This window comes from Equus caballus, chromosome 16 (genome assembly GCF_041296265.1).
Source record: "Equus caballus isolate H_3958 breed thoroughbred chromosome 16, TB-T2T, whole genome shotgun sequence".
Classification (NCBI taxonomy): domain Eukaryota; kingdom Metazoa; phylum Chordata; class Mammalia; order Perissodactyla; family Equidae; genus Equus; species Equus caballus.
The window spans coordinates 23,300,699-23,323,841 of record NC_091699.1 but is presented as its reverse complement, the minus strand read 5'-3'; positions in this window follow the sequence as shown (position 1 = coordinate 23,323,841).

The window sequence follows — 23,143 nt, the reverse complement described above, 5'->3', positions numbered from 1 at the left end:
TATGATCTAGACCAAACACAAACACTCAGTGAGGTCAAACAGAATACCCGCTGGCACTCTTCAGATCTCTAAAGTTGAATTAAAAGAAACTGGAAAATCAGGTTGACTAGGAACGGCAAAAATAAAGAGGCTCATTTTTAATGGAAAAGGAAGCCTACAAATATCAGTCTCCATTGTGTCACAGCCTCCTCCTCCAGCCCCGGCCCACGGAAGGGAATGTAACAGACCAAACTGCCCCCAAAATCACAAATCAGCAAGGGAGAGGAAAGATTTAGAGGAATGTTAACTTAATGCACCTAAAATTGGAATCACGAATTAGAAAAGGATATTCTGGGTATGCCAATTCAAGGTAAGTAATGGAAGTTACGGATAATGGCCAAAGTTGGGAAATGAGCCTATTATCAAGTGAGAGATAGTCACAGAATATTGGTAATTGAAGAGAATTTAGGGCTCAAACTCCTCACTTTAAGGATATAGATACTGATGGTCAGAGAGAGGCAGTGACTTTCCCAAGCTCATAGCATTTAAAATAGAAATGGGATCAGAACTCACACCCTTTTCAGTCTGGTGCTCTCTCTGCTCAACTCCTTGTTTCTCAAGGTTGTGAGGGGATGTTAGAGTTTCTCAGATTTCAAACTGGGCCCCCTTTCCTTCTCTCGCCTCTTTCCCTCCATGATTTCCTTCTTTTCCCATAGCTTTTATTACCATTGACAGACTAATGTCACCCAAATGTATTTCTCCAGTGCCAACTTCTCTGAACTCCAGACTTAGAGTCAACAGTTCTACTTGTGTGTTTCACAGGCATCTCAAATTTAACATATGCAAATACAGACTTTCAATTCCCATCCTTCCCACTACAAACCTTTTCCTCCCCAGTTGTTGTCCATTTACTATATGGAACTACCATCTTACCAGTTCCTCGACCCAGAAACCAAGATGTCAGCCTTGAATTGGTGTCTTCCCTTTACCCTTGCCCCCCATTCAACTCATCAATAAGACCCCCTACGTATATCTCAAAAATGTCTCCATCCATTTTCACTGCCACCAAAATAGGCCAAGGCTCCAACATTTCCCTCCTGGACTACTCTCTAACTGGTCTCTCTGTTCTGATTTTCCCATTTCTAATTCATTTGCCACATAGCAGATGAGGTCATCTTTTAGAAACATTCCATTTAGAATAAAATCCAAACCGCTCATCATTGCCTTCAAGGCCAGATGTTATTTGCTGCTTAATTCCTTTTCTAACCTCATTGCATGCCGCCATCTCCCTTAACCACTCTGTCCTAGTCATACTGACCTCTTAATTTCCTCCAACACACAAGGCTATTTCTACTTTAGGTCCTTTGCACATGCTGCTCCCTCTGTCAGGAATATGCTTCTCTCCATTCCAAAAAGCTGACTCCTTTTATACTTCAAGGCTTATATTAAATGTCACTAAGCCTTCTCCGACCACCCATCTAAACTAGGACTTAGTTTCTCCCTATAGCAGCACCTTAATTGATTGCTTCATAGCACTTATTACAATTTGTAATCATTTATTTGGTTATTGGTTATGATCCATCGTGTGTCTCTCAGGTAAATGCCAACAAGAACCAATCTATCTTTCCTACTGTTTCGCCATTGTATCACCTACATCTGGCACATAGTAGGTACTCAATAAATATTCTTTGAATTAATGAAAATGAAAGACATTTATAACACTATTCTCTCTTCCTAAAGAAGACACAACAGATTATGGGCTTCCATTCTATGTCAACGTATTCAATATGATAGAAGAAACGTTGCAATTGAGGAAAGCTAAAATACTGAAGGTTGTCAACTCTTATTCTCTAGAGATCCTTGTTAAACAGTGTCCCATCCATCAAGGGTGAATTAAATTCAGGCCCGCTTGAAGACAGAATGAAATGACTTCATCCTGCCCCTTACAAACTTACAAATTTATGAAAAATCCATAAGCTCTCATCCTTCCAGCATGCTGATAACTAGGTAATTACACTTTTAATGAAAAAGAACTCTTTTTATATCTATCTTCATTGAATTATGAACCTCAAAATTGAATTGGAGTCTACTAGACATCAAGCACCACTACCTACCAGTTCCCAGCAAAGATGAGAGAAAATCTGCAGTGATATCTGAAGACTCAGGGGTAGTGCTGACAGAATGTCCTTCCTGCCTTCTCTGGTGACTCTTTGCTGTGAGCACCCAGTCCACAGGTATCATTAGATGCCCTCCTCAGTTTATGAGCCAGTCCCCAACAAAGCAGAAGAGGCATTAGTTGCCCCACCTTCTCTGTTCATGGGTTTTGAAATTAAGCCATCTAGTCAAAGATTTTGTACAAATTCCATTTAAGTTGCAACTTTCTCCATTCCTACCATGTTAGCCAAGGTGACAGGGCTCTGTCCTGAGAGCGTATCAGTTTCTACACTGCAGTGGACCTGCTCCAGATTCCTAATCTATTTTCCAGTGTCCTCATACCTGTCTAAAGTCCTGTTTCTAGTCTCCCTCCTTACTGAGACTGAACTGAGATTGAAGGACTGATTAATGGAACCACAACATTGATGCCCCACCTGACTTGTGCCCAGAGCCCACAATCCATATGTCTGCATCTTGCTCCTCCAGTTTATTGGCACCACTCAGTTATCAGTAATGGCTCAGATTAAGCCCTCAACAGCTAGCTACCCTGTTACACAGCCCAGGCTATTGCTCTCACCTCTAGATTTTCTTGCCTATTTTCAGGGGCTCAGGCCATTTAAAGCTGAGCCTATCCAAGTTATCATGCTCACAGCTAAGCCCACATTTTACCCGGTCTCTCCATATTAGTCCTCTGTGATTTCTTTTCACACAACTGTCAGTTTGGAGGCATCATCTTATAAACTTCTGGACATTAACATTGGAAAACTTCATTATTTTCAGTTAAGATACAACATAGAGTGACAAACGCAGCTTCAAAAAGCTGAACAACTTCTTTTCCCTTGAGAGTTTCTGTACAATTTTCCATATTCGGTACCCAAGGACATTTCTTTTCTCTTTCAGCTAACATGGAGTACAGCAAGGTTACATTAGCTAATAAAAGCCCTCTACTGACAAAAGATGCTTTTGAAAAGTCACTCGAAAAGGGACCACTGTCGATAGCTTTATTAAAATAAAATGCCAGATCTCTGTGAAGTTAAAAGTCTCTGGATCATGGTTAAAAGTCTGGTCAGCTCCAAATACAATGGAAAGTCTTTTAAGAGCCATGTTTTCTCAAGCTGGTCTCACCATACATAACAGCTAGAATATAAATCCAGACTTTTCCAGCCCCTCTATCATTTCTTTCCCAAGTCATGTAGGGGCCCCTATGTGAAGGAAAGATCTACAGAATTAGATGAGAGACAGGTTCCATTCTGAACACCAAATAATTGAAATTGTGGAGATCGTGATAGTGAAACAATTTCATGCAAGCTAAAACAACAATTAGGTACAAGTTTTGCTCATCAGCTAGGCAAGAATGTTTAAATATGAATGCTGGCCAGTATGCAAGGAAATGGTATTTCCATACACTGAGAGCATCTCTGTACAGCTTTTCTAACAGACGTTTTAATAGTATGTATTAAAATGTAAAATGCAAGTACCTTTAAACTCAGTGATTCCTCTTCAAGGTATCCTAGAAAGACACTTGCAGGCAGGGACTTTTACAGGGATGCTCACTATAGCGTTGTTTATGTTAGTAAAAACATCAAGACTCACTAAAATACCTGTCACCAGGGGAATGGTTGCAGGCATATCTATGCAAAATTTGAGAATAATGAGGTAGAGTTACATGTACAATGACCTGGGAAGATATCTACACAACCACACAAAAAATATAGTCTCATCTGTATGAAAAAGAGAAACCTATTTAAATCTTTACATATACAAATATATGCACAAAATAAATACATATTTATTTAAATGTATATGAAAAGGTTGTGAAGAAAATATTAATAAACCATATATCTGATAATGGACTTGTATCCAGAATATGTAATGAATGCTTACAACTCAATAAAAGGACAAATAACCAATTTAAAAATAGGCAATAGACATTTGAATAGACATTTTTCCAAAGAAGATACATAAACAAGGGCCAGCCCCGTGGCCGAGTGGTTAAGTTCACATGCTCTGCTTCAATGGCCCAGGGTTCGCCAGTTCATATCACGGGCACGGACCCACACACTGTTCATCAAGCCATGCTGTGGCAGCATCCCACATGAAAGAACTAGAATGATTTACAACTAGGATGTACAACTATGTACTGGGGCTTTGGGGAGGGAAAAAAAAAGAGGAAGTTTGACAATGGATGTTAGCTCTGGGCCAAACTTCCTTACCAAAAAACTAAAGGCTGTAATAAGCATTTTTTTTTTAAAAAAAAGAAGATACATAAATGACCGATAAGCATGTGAAAGATGCTCCAAGATCATTAGTCATTATGGAAATGAAAATCAAAACCACAATGAGGTATCATGTCACAATCACTACAAAAGACAAACAAGAACAAGTATTGACAAGGATGCAGAGAAGTTGGAATCCTCATACATTGCTTGTGGGAATGTGAAATGGTGCAGTTGCTGTGGAAAACTGTTCAGAAGTTCCTCAAAAAGTTAAACATAGAGTTATCATATTACTCAGCAATTCCACTCTCTTAGGCATATACCCAAGAGAACTGAAAACATACATCTACAGAAAAACTTATACAGGAATGTTCATAAATATATAATAATAATTCACAATAGCCAAAAAGTGGAAACAACCCAAATGTCCATCAACTGATGAATGGATAAATAAAATATGGTATATCCATACAAGGGAATATTATTCCGCCATGAAAAGGAATGGAGTACTGATACATGCTGCAAAATGGATGAACCTTGAAAACATTATTCTAAATAATAGAAGTCAGACACAGAAGGCTTATTCTATGATTCCATTTATATGAAATATCCAGAACAGGCAAATCCATAGAGACAGAAAGTAGATTAGTGGTTGCCAGGGGCTGGGAGCTGAGAGGAATGGGGAGTGATTGCTAAAATTAGATAGTGGTGATGTCCACACAACTCTGTGAAAATGCTAAGAACCACTGAATTGTACATTTCAAAAGAATGACTTTTATGGTATATGGCTTATGTCTCAATAAAGCTGCTATTTTAAACAACTAAATTAAAAAATTTTGAAAAGTCTTGAAGAGTACCCACCAACCTAGTAACAGTGGTCACTTTGGGAGAGTAGATTAATATCTTTTTTAAGAATAAGTATGGATTCTCATATTTCTTATTAGTCTGTAATTTAAGATACATTGAAAAGAAAGAAAGAAAGAAAAAGTCCTAGGCATCACTCAACATGGCTCTTTATTAACAGAAATGCATAGTAAAGTGTTTTACCCTTCCTGATTTACAGCCTAAGAACAGATAGTCCTTGCAGAAAGTAAGCTTTTTTTTTGAGCATTTTTCTAGGCCCTGGGTGTATAAAAATGCATAAGTCATGTTCCTCTTCTTCCAAGAATTTATGGTGCATAGAAGAGTAGAGATAGGTACACAGCCAGTTGTTAAATAGTGTGGTCAATGCTACAGTAATAGCATGTACATTTAGCTACGGAAGCACAGGGGCAGGGACCCAGGGGAGAGGAGCTGAACTCTAAAAGATAAGTAGAAGTTAGCCATGCAGAGAAGAGGCAAGGGCAGAGAGGCACAAGAACAGCGTGGGCAAAGTCTGCATGGGCACTGGGGCACGGAGTTTTCACAGAGCAAGGAACTCCAGCGGCTGTGGCTATAATAGATGTTTTGTGGGGGAGATTCTCGCAGATGGAAGGGTAGGCTGGAGTCAGAGTGAAAAGGGCTTTAAATAATGCCTTGCTAAGGAGTTAGGACATTATTCTGAAATCAAGGGAAAAGAGCAAAGGAAAGGAGCAGAACGGATGGGAAGAGGCAAGAGACAGGGAAATAAGTTAGGGATTCCTGATTTAACCAGGCAGGGGAGAGGAGCTTGTGAACCAGAGCAGGGCAGGAGCAGGGAAGAGGGAGGTCAGACTCAAGAAATATTTCTGAGACAGAAATATTTTGGAGGCTGTCAGGCAGTAACTGGTGTGGGAGAGAGAAGGGGGTGTGGCAGGGACACCCTGAAGCCATTAGTTGTCAGAGCACATATTGGAAGATTCTAGTCAGACTTGCTTGACCCTCAGGAAATAAAATGGAGATGAAAGAAAGGGTTTCACATCCAATAAGAGAAAATATGCCCTTCCCTTTGCATGCCTCTGGATAGACAGAATCTCCTGAGCTCCTGGAGCTGTGACATTACATGCTAGGGCGAAAAACATTTGTTAATATGTACTATATACATACTAGTGGATGTGCCATGTGCTGTGCCAAGTACCTTACAGGCATAATTTCACTGAATCCTGAGGACACCCCTTTGCAGAGATAGAAACAGAGGCTTGCTGAGATTGAGAAACCAGGTTCAAACCCAGGCAGTCTGACTTCAGAGGACTATGCTCTCCTGCCTCTGACAAAGACATCTCTGAGAGGCTGAGTTAAGCAGCTTCATTTGTTCACTTCCGACAAAGTCAAGTCAGATTATAAACTCATCCTCCTCTCCCCTTCGCTAGATTCAATGCACATCCAGAGCATCCATCACCTCCTCCCAGCTGAGATCAAAGTGACTCTTCAGTATTCTCAGTGACTTTCAAGAAGTCTGCAAGGGCCAGATGAGGCAGGCACATCCATCAAGGAGCAACCTGCTATCTGGGCTGCCAGGGAATCCAGGCAACGCCAGAGTGCCTGCCAATGAAAACGCCCAGGCCTTTGGGCCGACAAAACTGTTCAGCCTAATACTTGGGGATTCAGAAACTGGCTATAGTAAATGTAGGGTTTTGTTTCATTTTGTTTTGTTTTTACCACCTAGCATATATTTGCCCCTTTCTGTTAACATCATCCTTTTTTTTTTCTCTTGGGAACCATACATGGTCTAGACTCAGTCCATCTAGTTGGGGTGAATGTACTTCAACTCCACCTCCAAGAGTGAGCATATGACTCAGGCGTGGTGAATCAGAGCATCTTATCTCGTTTGCCCCAGTAACTGGTTGCAGAATTGAGCATGTGACACAATTCAGTGCAGTGAGAGTCAAGCTAAGGATACGTTTTCAAATTGACCTGTAAGAACAAGTCCTTTATTTCCTATGTTTGGATTATAAGGAAGAATGCCTGAAGCATCTAGACACATCAGCATGGCCAGACTCTGTCTGAGCAGGTAGCTAAAGCAGAGGGATAAAGAATTGCAAGAGTTGCAAACAGGGAAACTTTGAGTTCCTGAATCAAGCCACTCCTGAAACCTATGCTGAACTTTTCAGTTGGTTACACAAATCAACACATTCCCTTTGATGTTTGACTGACTTTGAATTTCCGACATCTTTAACCAAAAACAAGCAAAAATTACAAAAAGGAAAAACCTCACACGCCTGCCTCGGTAACAACCAGAAAGTGCTGAGTAGGCAGCTAGTGAACCTTTCCGCAAAAGAAACATTCTGAGGGGGCTGCTACTTCTGCGTGTTTACTGCCAAGATCTGCCCAGAACAAGCAGCTAATACAAGAGCTGTCACATCCGGAGATGCTCAGCATTGGCCTTGTAAATAGTATATTACATAGAGCAGCTGCGGGGTGTAAGCAACAAGAGAGAAGGTTAAATAATCTCTCTGCACATCGCATGGATCTGCTGTCAGCCCGGCTTTCTCACATCCTGGTAAATACAATTCTTCTATCCTGACATCTCATATGAGAGTCCTCCCTCTCAGAACATCCTCCCTCCTCAAGACCAGCTCCTCTGATCCTAGACATTTTCATACTCATCGCTGGTTTCATCTCCTCCAAGGAAACTTTCCTGGTCACTGCAGCCATTACTAGCATTATCTTTGAGTTCCTATAATACTCAGACCCAGTACCTCCTACTCGGGAGCCAGGTAAAAGAGGTGAGTTTGCATATCTAGCTTGGAAAAATATTCCTGAGGCTGCAAGCCCATCAGAAGGACGTGAGAAGAGGAATTTGGGGCTATTGTTAAGTCTACAAGAGGTCTGGATTTTAATACTGCAAGGAGAGAATGATAGGGGCTCTAACATCTACAACTTTGCAGTTCTACAGAGCGCATTCTGGAGGAGGACAAGTGCTCACCACGAGCTAAAGGTCTGGGCACTTAGGCCTGGAGTACAGGGGGCTTTTGTGGCTTCCTCATTCCTCGCAAGGGTTATGAACTTCCGCTCAGCTGGAGAGCAGTGCTGCAAGACGCCCCCCAGAAGTGATGCCAAGAGTAAAGCTAAATGCGCAGTTGTTAAGAGCCCAGCAACTCAGACTCCAGCAGACATTAAAGAGTCTACGAGGCTGCTCTGATGGGAGAGTCCCCTGGGAGAAATGCCAACCAGTAACACCCCCAAGGAGAGACACCAAGGAGAGCAGCTCTTGAGGTTATAGCCACAACCAACAAGAAAATCCTTTGTCTGGAGCTGCCTTTGCAGAGAACAGCTAGATTCTAGTCAGAGAGTCTGGCTGGGGAACATTTCCCAGCAGTGGCTCAGTCTCTTGTCCTTTCCAGCGTTAAGAGGCTGTAATGGCATTGTGTTCAAGATAATGGGCCCTGGACTGACAGACCTGCATTGGAATAACAGCTCTGCCCCTGTCTATTGTGTGACCTTGGGGAAATCTCTTAACTACTCTAAGCCCTAGTTTTATCTTTCATAAAACAGGGATAATACTACCACCTCACAAGTGTTTGGGGCAGATAAAATGAGATAGTGCAAATAAATGTTTAACTCTATGCTTGGCACAAAGTAAATTGCTCAGTGAGTGTTAGGCATCATCATCATTATTGTCATTATCCAGAGGAGCGTGGGAATTAGAAACTGTTCATGTGTCAAGATGCCATTCATTGAGAAGAGAGAATAATAAATTCCTCCCCAGAAACCTAGAGCAGCTGGAGGCCCAGGCTCAGCTCAGGGCTCATGCTAATCATGGAGACCCGATGTTGTAGAGACCTCAGATTCCTAACAGAGCATATGACTTATAAAAGAAGATTATAGATTGTGTCTTGAATTGTTTGTTAATTTTTCCATATGCCTTAATTTTGTTATCCAAGTTGGATTATAAACTTCTACAACGCACAACCACATGTTTCACTTCTCTCTTTTTTTAATTTGGTGAGGAAAATTGACCCTGAGCTAACATCTGTTGGCAATCTTCCTCTTTTTTTTCCTCCCCAAAGCCCCAGTATATAGTTGTATATCCTAGTTGTAAGTCCTTCTAGCTCTTCCATATGGCATGCTGCCTCAGCATGGCTTGATGAGTGGTGCTAGGTCCCTGCCCAGGACCCAAACCAGCAAATGCTGGGCCACCGAAGCACAGCACGTGAACTTAACCACTACGCCACCAGGCCGGCCCCAATATCTTTCACTTCTTATTAAATCCCTTACAGAGCCTAAATCAATATCAAAGGGCCCTGATTGATTGGCCCAAGGGTCCAGAGTGGGTGGTCATAGTGATTCCAACAGCATCAGAAAATCCATTCTTCTCGACAGAATACACAAACAGGAAAGTTTTAAAACAACCTAAATATGCAACAATAGGGGATATGTTCTGTAAACTCTGTGTCTTCTTCCATGTAAAGCAGTTAATAAATAATGCTTAAGAAGCATTTTTAAAGGCTTAATAAGTGCTTGTGATGTAATGTTCAGGGGGAAAAGTTGTATACAAACTATGATCTCAACTATGCTAAAATGTACAACTTTTAACAGGGGTTAGTTCTGAATGGTGGGATTTGGGGTGGCTTTTATTTTCTTGTTTATGCTTTCTGGTTTCTATTTCCTAAATTTTCAATAATAATAACAGGCTACTTTTTTTTTTTTCTCTTTCTCCCCTAAGCCCCGGTACATAGTTGTATATTATTCGTTGTGGGTCCTTCTAGTTGTGGCATGTGGGACGCTGCCTCAGCGTGGTTTGATGAGCAGTGCCATGTCCGCGCCCAGGATTTGAACCAACGAAACACTGGGCCGCCTGCAGCAGAGCGCGCGAACTTAACCACTCGGCCACGGGGCCAGCCCCAATAACAGGCTACTTTTATAATCAGAAAAATGTTGAAATATTATTTTAATTGCACATGTGAAAAGATTGGAGCCAGTAGGGAGTGATAATAGCCAGCCCCTGGTCCAAGTGATGAGGGGTTAACATAGCAGGGTGGCAGGGTGGTAAAGCCAAGAAGCCAGTGGAGGTGAAGGAGCTCAGCCCTCTTTATCTCTAAGGACACGATAACACCCAAAACAAAGACTTCTAAACTCCCTCCTGGGACAAGGGAAGACCAATGTCTGTGATTAACTATTCCCTTCTTAGAAAGAAAGGGAAAAACAACAGATCTCACTCATTCAAGACACCATTAGTTTCTTAGTCAAGTTCACCTGTCGTATACCTTTAAAGGCAGTGGAACAGAGGCCTTTCTTCTTACCCCTGTCCTGCGTGGTCAGCCCTCTGAGCTCTGACCTGCTATCCTCACTGTCCATCTCCTTCTCCAAAGTTCTGAAGAATGCCCTGAAGCCACAGGTCCCAGTCTTGCCTTCCCATCACTATTGTCTCTTTCAAATACCGGTGACCTCTGACCATTACGAAACTACGTCATTAGCGCGTATGTTAATTACTGCAGGGCTCTGCTCACAATACCACTTAACAATAGTAATACATTTTGAGAAAATAATAGATTCATAATCTTCCCAGATATCAGAACAGCTAGATAAGATTATTGATGTGCTTACTGGAAAGCAATATTTTAAATACTTGCTTTGTTTAATACCCCATTGGTGAATTGCATATTTTACAAAATCACCTCTTTCTACCTGGTATACTTGTTTAGCCATGTTTCCCTGATAAGAAAAACCAGATGAAAAAGAATTCCTGAGTTATTTCCTTTTTCCTTCAGAATTTCAAAGGACTTTGTTTGTGAATACTGATAAAATTATCACTTTCCTAGATTCTAGTCATCTGTCTGCTAATTCATTAAAAATTCAACTCAAAGAGAAAGTTCTTAGGAATAGAATGTTAATATGCAAGTGCAGAAAAAACAACATACAATTGCTTTTGCAGAAGATCAATGGGAGAATAGCTTGAGAACTCTCCAGAGACAGTGAGATATTCTGAAGATGCTCTCATCCCTTCTGACCCTACGACTATTCAGAGCATAACCTCAGGATTTCAGCTCCCTTCACTAATGCCTGTATTATTGATGAGAACAGTTAAGCTGATAAATAATAAAGTCTCCTGCCACTTCAAAGGAAATGTGAAGAAAATGTGATTAAATACAAAATCAATTCATCAGATATGTTTTAAAATCACAGCTGTTAGAGTCAGAAGGAATCTCAAAACATCATTTCACTGCATCTGTTGGCTCTGTACTGATAAGGTATTGCTCTACCCATGTGAACATAGAGGTTAAGGGGCGGGCCTCTAGGCACACAGCTGATTAGCACCAAGAAGCAACGTGAAGTTAGATTTCAGTTTCCGGCATCCTTGTACAGGCCTCGTCCTACTGTGCCAAGCTGCTTCTCCTTTAAAAATTATTCTGTTTGGAGCATTGGTGGTCCTTCCTCTATTAATTATATGTTTTTTGAGCACATACTTTGTGCCAGGCATTATGCTAGACAGTAAAAATACAAAAACAAAATCATGTATAGTCTCAGCACTTGAAGAGCTCACAATCCAGCAAGGAAAAGGTCAACATAAACAATGAGCTACACGGTAATTGCATAGCAATATCTGCAACGTGCCGTGGGAACATAGAAAAGACAGCGATAAATTCTGCCAAGAATGTGGGAAGAAGGTTTCACAGGGGAGTTAAGCCACAAAGGATGAGTAGGAGGTATTCCAGGCAGAAGGAACCAGCAGAACAAAGGCATGGATGTGAACGAACAGCACGTTTGAGAAGCAGCAAGCATAAAGGATGAAAGAGGAAACAGTCTTTGCTTTTATACACATCTAATATGATAAAGCATTCTCCCAGCTGTACACGTTTAAGTCATCTCCACATTCCACAGGCCTTTTAAAGGGCATCACTATACTCTTCTTAGCACTCTGCATGCCATACCCTTCCCCTCTTCCCCAAGCCAACTCTTCGCTGTCCTTCTTGATGGATCTCCAACATTGTCACTTCTCCAACCTCCCAGGGAGAGTTCATTACTCCTTCCTTTGTGCTCCTGTAATAAACATATGAACAAATGAACGAGCTTTTAGGTAGAAAGCTAGGTCCGAAGGATGATAGAGAGAGAATATGCACAGAAGGAGTCCTCAAAGGAAATAGACACATTCATAACTCAGAAGTGGAAGAATAATTTGCAGAATTGAAACCCCCATGGAAACATTTACCCTCAGATGAAGTCCTAACTGGGATCCAAAGATTTTCACATACGACTGCTTTGGCACTGATTTTAAACTCCATCTAGACAGATTCATAAAGCCAATCCTTTTCTTGTTACATTCTTAGAGTTCATAAAGGGTGGCCTGAAAAAGCAGATCTTCAGAAATAATTTAGTCATATTAAACAGAAGTGTAGTGGGGAGGAAATGACTATCTTGTCTCTCTTTCATCATCAGGCATGTAATCTATTATAAAAGTGTTAAACTCATCGGTAAGTGTGAAAATGAGAGGAAATGAGTCTACTGACAAAAAATGCAATGAGACAGTAAACTAAAATTAATGCTTCACAAATCCTCAGCTTCTCAGCCTTATGGTCTCAATTTGTTATTCTCATGAATTATCAGAGTGAAGCATAGCCAGCGCTCTTAAAAATAAAGGTTTTATTAAACTTCATTATATACCAAGTACCTGAAGATGCCTTTCCTTTGATCTCACAAGCTACTCAATCCCAGGGTTAAAGAATATCTCATTAGCAATACCTGATGTCAGCAGATGTGTTGTTAAACTGCCTGTCACTCAAGCCTCAATACAGAAAAGTACCTAGGTCACTCAATCCTTCACACCAACCCCTTCTCTGCAACATAATAGCAGAAACTGTAGTGTTTGAAATTATTATTAACAATAATTCCAAAGACTTGGTCATTTCTGGAATGTCTTTGAGTTGATGGGAAAGAAGTTACTACTTGCTAGGTAAAGTGTTACATACCAGTAAGAGATGACAGATAGATTACAGATAGTGTATTAGTCTGCTCAGACTGCCACAACAAAATACTACAGACTAAGTGGCTTAAACAACAAAAATTTATTTTCTCATAGTTTTAGAGGCTAGAAGTTCAAGGTCAAAGTGTCAACAGGTTTTGTGTCCAGTGAGGCCTCTTTTCCTGGCTTGCAGATAGTCATCTTCTCACTATGTCCCCACATAGCCTTTCATCTGTTCGTGTTCACTCCTGGTGTCTTTCCTCTTTTAAGGTACCAGTACTACAGGATTAGGGCCCCAACTTTATGATCTCATTTAACTTAATCACCTCCTTAAAGCAGCTGTCTCTGAATAGTCACATTGGAGGTTAGGGCTTCAACATATGAATCTGGGGGCAAGGGGACAATTCAGTCCATGACTGATAAATAGACAGATGGAAGGAAGGAAGGTAGAGAGAGAGAGAGAGACAGAGAGAGAGAGAGAGAGAGACAGAGAGAGAGAGATAGACAGAGAAAGAAAGAAAAAGAAAGATAGAAAGGAAGGAAGGAAGGAAGGAAGGAAGGAAGGAAGGAAGGAAAGAAGAGAAATCATTAACTTGCTAAGGAGGTAAGACTAGGATTAGCCTTAAATCTGCAGCAAGTAAGGCATTTCCTGTGAGATTAAAAACGAAAAGTGTTAGGAAAGCCCTACGCTGGTCCAAAATGCTGCGCACACACACACACACACACACACACTCGCACTTACATGGGCCACAGTGCCTGAAGTTTTACATTAACCAAACATTCAACAAATACTTATTGAGAACTTTGTAGCTGGCACTGAGCTAGGTGTTATGGAGCATGTTAACTGAATCCCTGGCTGAAGATGCTTATATTCTAATATGTAAGAAAGAATCTATTCATTAGGAAAATTGTTCTCAGACTTTGTTGCAGAAACGATCACCTGTGAGACTTTTAAAAATGTTTATGTCCCATAATCAAGTCTTCTGAATCTAAATAGATTGAGGGGGGTCCTGGGCAACTATACATTTAAAAAAAAATCTCTCCAAGTGATTCTGAAATACAGTACATATGGAAAACCAATTCAGTCTACTGAGATGAACATTGGTCTATCCTTCTAAACAGCAATGCCTCTAGAAGATAATATGTGAAGATTCTACTACCTCAGTGTGAATGAACTCACAAGATGGCTGATAAATGATCTATGACAATATTAGACAACTGAGCAAGAGCAGGCACAAGTGATTTAAGATAACGTACATGAAACTTGATAGGAAACATGATATCACTTCATAAATGCAAGAGATTATTATTACGCAGTAGGTCACTATTTTACAAGGCATCCATTCCATCTCAAGTACTTCCTAATACTGAGCCAAGACTTGTTTTTCTGTAACTTTCTTCCAATGTTTCTAGTTCTACACTTTTCACTCCCTGCCTTCTCTAGAAGTTTTCAGGGGATGCCTCCACAATGCCTTAGGTCTGTGACCACAGCCCTGTGAGGTTCCTGAGTAAATCTGGACCAAGGCTGATCAATGTTACTAGGCTTACAACAAAAGACAAATAGCCAAAGCAATCCTGAAAAACAAGAACAAAGCTGGTGGCATCGCAATCCCTGACTTCAAAACATATTACAAAGCTATAGTAATCAAAGCAGCATGGTACTGGTACAAGAATAGGCACACAGATCAATGGAACAGAATTGAAAACCCAGAAATAAAACCACACATCTATGGACAGCTAATCTTCGAGAAAGGAGCCAAGAACATACAATGGAGAAGGGAAAGTCTCTTCAATAAATGGTGCTGGGAAAACTGGACAGCTACATGCAAAAGAATGAAAGTAAACCATTATCTTTCCCCATGCACAAAAATAGACTTAAAATGGACCAAAGACTTTAAGGTAAGACCTGAAACCATAAAACTTCTGGAAGAGAATATAGGCAGTACACTCTTTGACACTAGACTTAAAAGGGTCTTTTTGAATACCATGTCTACTCGGACAAGCGAAACAAAAGAAAAAATAAACAAGTGGTATTTCATCAGACTAAAGAACTTCTGGAAGGCAAAGGAAATCAAGATCAAAATGAAAAAACAACCCACCAACTTGGAGAAAATATCTGCAAATCATATATCCGATAAGGGGTTAATCTCCATAACATATAGAGAACTCACACAAATGAACTACAAAAAAAGTAAAAGCCCAATCAAAAAGTGGGCAGAAGATATGAACAGACATTTTTCCAAAGAAGATATACAAATGGCCAATAGGCACATGAAAAGATGTTCAACATCATTAGTCATCAGGGAAATGCAAATCAAAACTACACTTAGATATCATCTTACACAAATTAGAATGGTTATAATTACCAAGACAAAAAAACAACAAATGTTGGAGAGCTGGTGGAGAAAAGTGAACCCTCATACACTGCTGGTGGGAATGCAAACTGGTGCAGTCACTGTGGTAAATAGTATGGAGATTTCTCAAAAAATTAAAAATAGAAATACCGTATGACCCAGCTACTCACTACCAGGTATTTGCCCAAAGAACTTGAAATCAACAATTCAAAGAGACTTATGCACCCCCCATGTTCACTGCAGCATTATTCACAATAGACAAGACATGGAAGCAACCCAAGTGCACCTCAACTCATGATTGGATAAAGAAGATATGGTATATATATATATATATATATATATACAATGGAATACTACTCAGCCATTAAAAAGACAAAATCATCCCATTTGTAACCACATAGTTGCACCTTGAGGGCATTGTGTTAAGCAAAATAAGCCAGAAAGAGAAAGACAAACACTATAAGATTTCACTCATAGGTGGAATATAAACAAACTTGTGGACAAAGAGAACAAATTAGTGGTTACTGGTGGAGGGTGGGCACAAGGGGTGAAGAGGCATACTTATATGGTTCATGACAATAATGTACAACTGAAATCTCACTATGTTACAAGCTATTATGACCACAACAAAAAAAATAATATTGCTAGGCTTAGCCCCACAGGCAGGTGGGAGTCTGGAATTAGTCCTGCTGCCATTACCCTGGGTTTCACTGGGTAATGAGCCCAGGGCAGCCGCATGTCTGTTGAGCTGCAGCCTTCTCCTCAGCCTTACTCGATCCCAGCAGTCTAATTCATTCAACTGGACCTCTGTCTGGGTTTCCTGTTCTCCCACTGGAACCATAGCCTGCTTGCTTGGGGCTCTGACACTCTGCCCTACCACCGTCACCTGTACACTCGAGGGCTGGCTTCCATCCCCTGTCCATCTAGTCAGCAGCAGGGCTACTTTTACTCTCCATGTGCTCAAGCTGTTATATGGACTCTTTACCTAGACATTCATTTTCAATTGGAATAGTTCTGCCTCCACTGGGGTGTTTGGAAATTGCTGATGGTACGTTTGGTTGTCACAACAGAAGCTGCCTCCTTTCAAATCATCACTCTACTTTTACTGGCATTTAGAATGTGGAGACCACTGAAAATAGACATCCCACAATGCACTGGACAGCCCCACACAAGGATCAGTTGTACTGTGTCTCTCTGAACATTCAAGTAAAGGAAAAACCTCTTTGATATTATCTGAGCCTAGATGCTAACTTTGTTTTAAATACAATCTCAAAGCATTTTTTGCGGCTAGTTCTAATATCTAATAAATTTTCCAGAATAGTCTCTAACCTGTAAATTAAGGGGAAACTGTACCATCTAGCTGGGAACTTTACCAAGAATTGTTCATTATTGTGAAAATCACTTCACCAATAACGCAACGACATTCTTGGTACTTGAGTCACAAGTACGAAGGTGCTGTATCAGTCTGCAATTGTGGTTTTCCTTCTCCACGTGGTTACAAGCATATGACTGCTTCATCACGTCTTTTAGTGTAGCCAGGCTCATGCACTTAGCTACTGAAATGCATGTTATGATTACTTTACATTTGCTAGTCTTTTATATTAAAATTAGAGTATCGTACTGATTTGTTTTCTGTGTGAAAGTATATATGTCCATAGATTTTATTATCTATGAATTATGTTATCTTTGAGAGTAAAGCGGGCATTATCAAATAGCCTTTATTCAGAATAAAGTGAGCGTTCACAATAAACTCCGTGGATCCTTGGCACACCCTTTCAGGGCTCAGCTCTTACAGCGACGCCAGGTCCTGCAGTCCTGCTGCTGACAAGGTGCCCTCATGCCAAGGATGTTCCAGTACGCCTTACAGCCAAGACTACCCATTTACAGATACCATCCTATAATTCAAAAAAGAAACTCTAAAAATTACTTTTGTAATTCATTTTGATTAAAAGCAAGATTCATATTAACGATGATAGCATATGAGAGATTGATAATTATTTTTAAAACCTCTATTTAATAATGCTTTCACATTTATTAATTTGCTATTCACAACAACTCTGTGAGATGGCAGGGAAAATTGTGTATTTCTGTCTCTACTTAACAGTGGAGAATCCTGAGGCTCTGAGAGGCTGCCTGGCTCAAAGTCACAGATGCAGCAGGAGAGAGCTGGAATTCAAGTCTGTACCTTCAGAAGCCAAAAGCTGTGCCCATTTTGCTTATATAACACTGTCTCTCAGGTGAGACAAGTAACAAGAGGAGAAAAAAAAAAAACAAAGACTAAAATTAAAAGAATCAATATGAAATTCTAAAACATGTAAATACAAGGAGGGTAATGGCAATTTCTGAAAGTCTAAAGATGAAAATTCAACACCATAATCTGGAGGATGTGATTAGGGTGGCTTTTTGGACATGTGAATATACTCCTCCATTGCAACCCACAGCAGCCCACATCTTCGGACCCACTGTGTACAATGTCCCTGTACATGCACAAATGGCTCCCCAAGAGGACACTTGAAAATACTTGTGCTGCCCTCTACTGTTGACAAAGGAGTAGGCATGTAAATAGCAACAGATGTATTTAAGCTGTCTGAGCTGATAGGAAAAACGGACAGCCACAAAGTGCTACAAACATCATTTCACTTTTATTGGTAAGTGGCTCGATAGTAACTTTTTCATTGAAATAAATACTTTGACTCACTAATAAGATCAAACAATTCCTTTGGCTTAATACAGACAACATAATTATAATTTCTAATTGTTATTGTTGTTATTTGGATTCCGTACACAAATTTAGCTGAAAGGATGTGAATAGACATTCAGTACTTGTAGCTGGTTTGAAAAGTGTTATAAATCAGGATTAAACGAGCCTTACAGGTCACATAGAGACAAATAGATGTCTTACACATGACGACTCTGAGCCACAGGAAGCCTGGGAAAATGTGTTAATAAAGATTCTGAGATTCTGTCTAGGCTCAGTGAGAAAGAATGCCATAACTGATTGCTAATGTCTTCCAAGGAAGGAAAAGTCATTGATAGTACACAGATATCATCTCTGCCAGCCCTAGGGTAGTCTGATCCAGTCATTTTACAAAGGAAGCAGTGGAGGCCCAGTGAGATGAAATTACATGTCAAAGATCTGATCACTGCTTGAAATTAGGCTGGGTGTAGAATTCAAGCATCCTGTACTCTGGAACATTCTTCTGGCCATCAGATGTAAGTTTCTTAGCTAGACCTCCAAGAACAGTGCTCACGAAATTTCAGCCCAAACTTCAGAAAGTAAAAAGTGATGCTCGTTCTCAACACGTATCTCAAGACAGTTCTTTACTGGCACAGATGTGCATGTTTTCTCCTTAACATAGACTGAGTCTTTGTGAAAGGTATCAGTGGAGGCAAAGCCTTTCATCTTACAATTGATCTTTTTGATGATTTGTTCATAAGGAAATAGAATTTCCCATTATAGAGTCATTTCCATGGTTACCTATTGATTTCCTATAGGAAACATCCTGTTTACATGGCCATCATGTCTTTATTGCAGAGGGTAAATCACCTTCTGAGTTTTCTCTTTATCTGCAACCTGAGGCATGTAAAAATGAGCTCTGCAAAATTACCAGAACAGGATAAATAAAAGATTCATGTGAGTTGGTTTTGCATGAATAAGTGATTAATCCTCTCTTTCAACCTTGTTAGAAGAGAATGCAGAATTAATGTCATTCTATGCAAATAGAAGCCCACTTTTCTGAATTCTGACTTAATTACAGGTATTTGTGAGGCAAAATATATGTGAAATATCTTGCAGTTTAAAAAACAAATATAATAATACTGCTACTGAAAATCAGGAACCAAACTTTTCTCTATAAACCTTAACTGTAGATGCACATAGATGATACTGTGACTTTCCCCAAAAGTTCTTTCAGAGCATCCTATATTTTAGCATTCCAAAGGTAAATGACCTTGGTGGTCTAAAACAGACCTTACCACTGCTCACCAAATAGCCCAGTTCTTGGTTTAAACCAAAGTCCATGTGGCAGCCTTAGTAGCCTAAAATGATTACATTCTTAGAAGCAACGCATCCAGGACACCAGTGTCTTGGCTTAGTGAGAAATGAGTGGACCACTCATGAAATCATAGAACATTCAAGAATCCAAGACAACATCAAAAAATTGAAACTCCTCTAACTCAGGGGCAGAAAATTACAAGTCCATTCCATAGAGATGTGCCTTGGCTGTGCTGGAGGCTTAGGTCTCTGCCCCCAAAAGCATTTCACCTGTAGCTGGGGACTTTGAACATAAACTCAGACCAACCAAATAATTCTACACAAGACACAAAATAAGAATACTAGAAGGAAGAGGTCTCCTTGGCCTGGAAGATGATCATAAAAGCCTTGTTATGTAGGAAGTAGAAGTGTATTTTTAGAGGCTGGCCCCGTGGCCCCGTGGCCAAGTGGTTAAGTTTGCACCCTCCACTTCGGCAGCCCAGGGTTTCGCTGGTTTGTATCATGGGTGCAGACCCAGCACCACTCATCAAGCCATGGTGAGGCGGCATCCCACACAGAACTAGAAGGAACTACAGCTAGAATATACAACAATGTACTGGGGGGCTTTGGGGAGAAGAAGAAGGAAAAAAAAAAAAAAGATTGGCAACAGACGTTAGCTCAGGGCCAATCTTTAAAAAGAAGAAGTGTATTTTTAGTGGGGGCCCTGAAGAAGCAATGAGATTTGAGTAGGTGGAAGTGCAAAAATTATAATGGCTAACATTTAGTAAGCATTTACTATGGACCAGGTACTCTGCCAAACTTTTTACACTCACTATTCTTATTTCATCTTCACAACTATCCAATGAGGTGAGTGAGGTATTATCACTTCCTTTTATGGTGAGAAAACTGAGGTTAAACAACCAGTATTGCAGAGCGGGTAGCAATGATTTCAATGCAGACTGCCTCTTGAGTCTACACTCGTAAGTATACCATTCCAGGCAGAAGGAAACAAGGAACACAGTTGCAGGGATGCAAATCACACAGCAAAAGGGTGACAGAGGGTAAATCACTCAATCTCGAGATGAGTGCTGCAGGTAGAGGGGGAAAGGGCTGGGAAAACTGCATGAGGATGGATTACTGAGCTCTCTGAATGCCATTCTTGGTAGGATAAGACATGTGAGAACTGAACTCCAGCTGAGAAGGTGCCAATTAATTCAGATGGCACTGACCTGTGAGGCAGGGGAGTCTTAATCACCAGAACACTAAATGCTCATTATCCAACCTTTTAATTGGCAGCCTGGAAAAGTTATCAGCAAAGAATTAAGATTTGATTATGCTGTTAAGGAAAAAAAAAAAGAAACAAACAATCCTTTGATCTCTTCCAGACAACAAGGCTTTGTTTCAGATGTATGTTTTCCCACCTTTCAGGTCCCCGGTGGAGATGAAATGAACAAAAGTAAGGACAGATGGGACTAAGAGCAGACATTAGCGGATGAAAGAAGAAAAGCAAGGCTGGGGAAGGATGTATGGAGAAGGACTCGGAATGAGAGCAAAGGATTTTGAAACGTAAGGTTATCTCCCCTGCTGAACTAAACACACAAAACGACTATTGACCACTTTGCAATTTTAAGTGATTTTATCAAGTATTGGTGGAGATTGGCGTGTCGGAAAAAGCATACGGATCTCTCAGCAGAAAGGTCACCTGACAGAACCGGGTCGGCTATAAAAGCCTAGGTCATCTGCATCGTTGCTTAGGACAGTCAGAGACTACTCCACATCTTCAACTGGTCCATGCAGAAAATGAAACCGAAGAAGTCAAGGGAAAGGGCACTGGAGTGGGAATCAGGAAGACGGTTCCTCCTTCTCCTGAGAGAGGATAAATGCATTTTCCCAAGGTGACAAGATACGTCGAGAGTGCCCAGATCACATTTCCTGCCTTTTAGGAGAGCATGCGTTCTTCCCTTTCCACAAGTTCCAGAATGAGCTACACCTTTATTCAAAGCATAGCTCTACCACTTATTAGATGTGTGACCTTAGGCAAGTTATTATCCTCTTTGCGATCCAGATAAATAAAACAGATTCTTTGCTCTCAAAGAGCTAAAGTACATCTGGCACAAATAGGTAGGCAAGGTCAAACGGGAGGAGCCAGCACTAAGTTACTTGACTTTCTGCCCAGTACCAGGCTCATTGTCGTAATTATAATGAAGAAGGTAGAAGGTCCCAATTCAGTAAAGGACAGGCTCCACCTCTTTCTCCATAGCTGCCAGACTGACTCTTGGAGTTGGTCTGATGGTTTTGGGAGAAGGGCAGGAAATCAGGATGGCATCTTCGATACAAGATAGTATTTATTGATCACTCAGAGCTGTCCACTGTACTTAGAGCTTTGTATACATGATCTCATCCAATCCCCCAATAATCCTAAGGATTATTATTTCACTTGTACAGATGAGAAAACTGAGCTTCAGAGAGATTAAGTGACTTTCCCAAGTCCCACTGGAATTAACACCTGGCTTCAAGCTCCCGGCAAGCCAGGAAGTTGTTATGTGAGCCACAACACTGCTGCAGCCTTCCTAGTGTTTTTGCCATGACCAAACTGAGGTGCTCCACTGCAAACAAGGAGGTCTTGCCAGTCCAAACATACATCTTAACTCTCAGGCGTCATTGCCATCCCCATGGAGCAGAACTGTTGAATGCCAATTCAATAAATTTTGTTGCATTCCAACAATTTGTGAGGCACCAGGGTGATGTAGCCATTAAAGAGAAATAAGAAATGCCTTTCTTGTTCTCAAGGAACTTAGAGTTTAGCATGAAGGTGACAAGGAAAAACAGCTGGTTAAGGCATCTTATTCTGAGATGATGTATTTAGTCAGTACCGATGTATAAAGGACGGAAGGAGGAAGGAAGAGAAGGAGGAAGGGAGGGAGGGAGGGAGAAAGGAAGGAAGGAAGGAAAGAAGGAAACAAGATGTCTTTGAGCTCCTACTGTGTGTCACACACTGTGCTAGGCTATGTATCCCCTTATCTCTTAATTCTCCCAACACCCAGTTGTAGGTAACTTTACTCCTATCACATCTCTGCTTCAAAGCCTCCAGTGGCTTTTCATCACGCTTAGAATGAGCTGGTCCTCCATGATCTAGTTCTTATCTTCCTCTCTGGCCATACCTCCTACCACACGGACCCCTTTGCTGTGACTTGAACACACCGAGCTCCCCTCAACCTTACAGCCTTTAGTACTTGCTGTTCTCTCACCTGGAACTGCTCCCCACCCCATGTCCTGATAGACATGTGGTATGCTTCTCTTCCTGTCTTCATTCTGGTCTCTACTCAAACGTCACTTCCACAAGAGGCTCTCCCTGACTCCCTAATAACCCACCTCCCACCTTCACTCTCTGTCTCCTTATTGTGCTTTATTTTTCTCCAAGGCACTTACCACTTACCTAACATTCTCTATATTGTTTATTGCCTGTCTCCCCATCCCTCCACTAGAATGTGAGCTCCATGAGGGAAGCAATATATACCCAGAGTCTAAACAGTACCTGGCAGATAGTAAGTGCTCAGGAAAAATATTATGAATGAGTTAACAAATCTTTCTTTGCAAGATAAGGAAACTGGGCTCAGCGAGGTTAAGTTCCTTGACGAGGTCACACAGACAGACCTACTGACTTCATAAG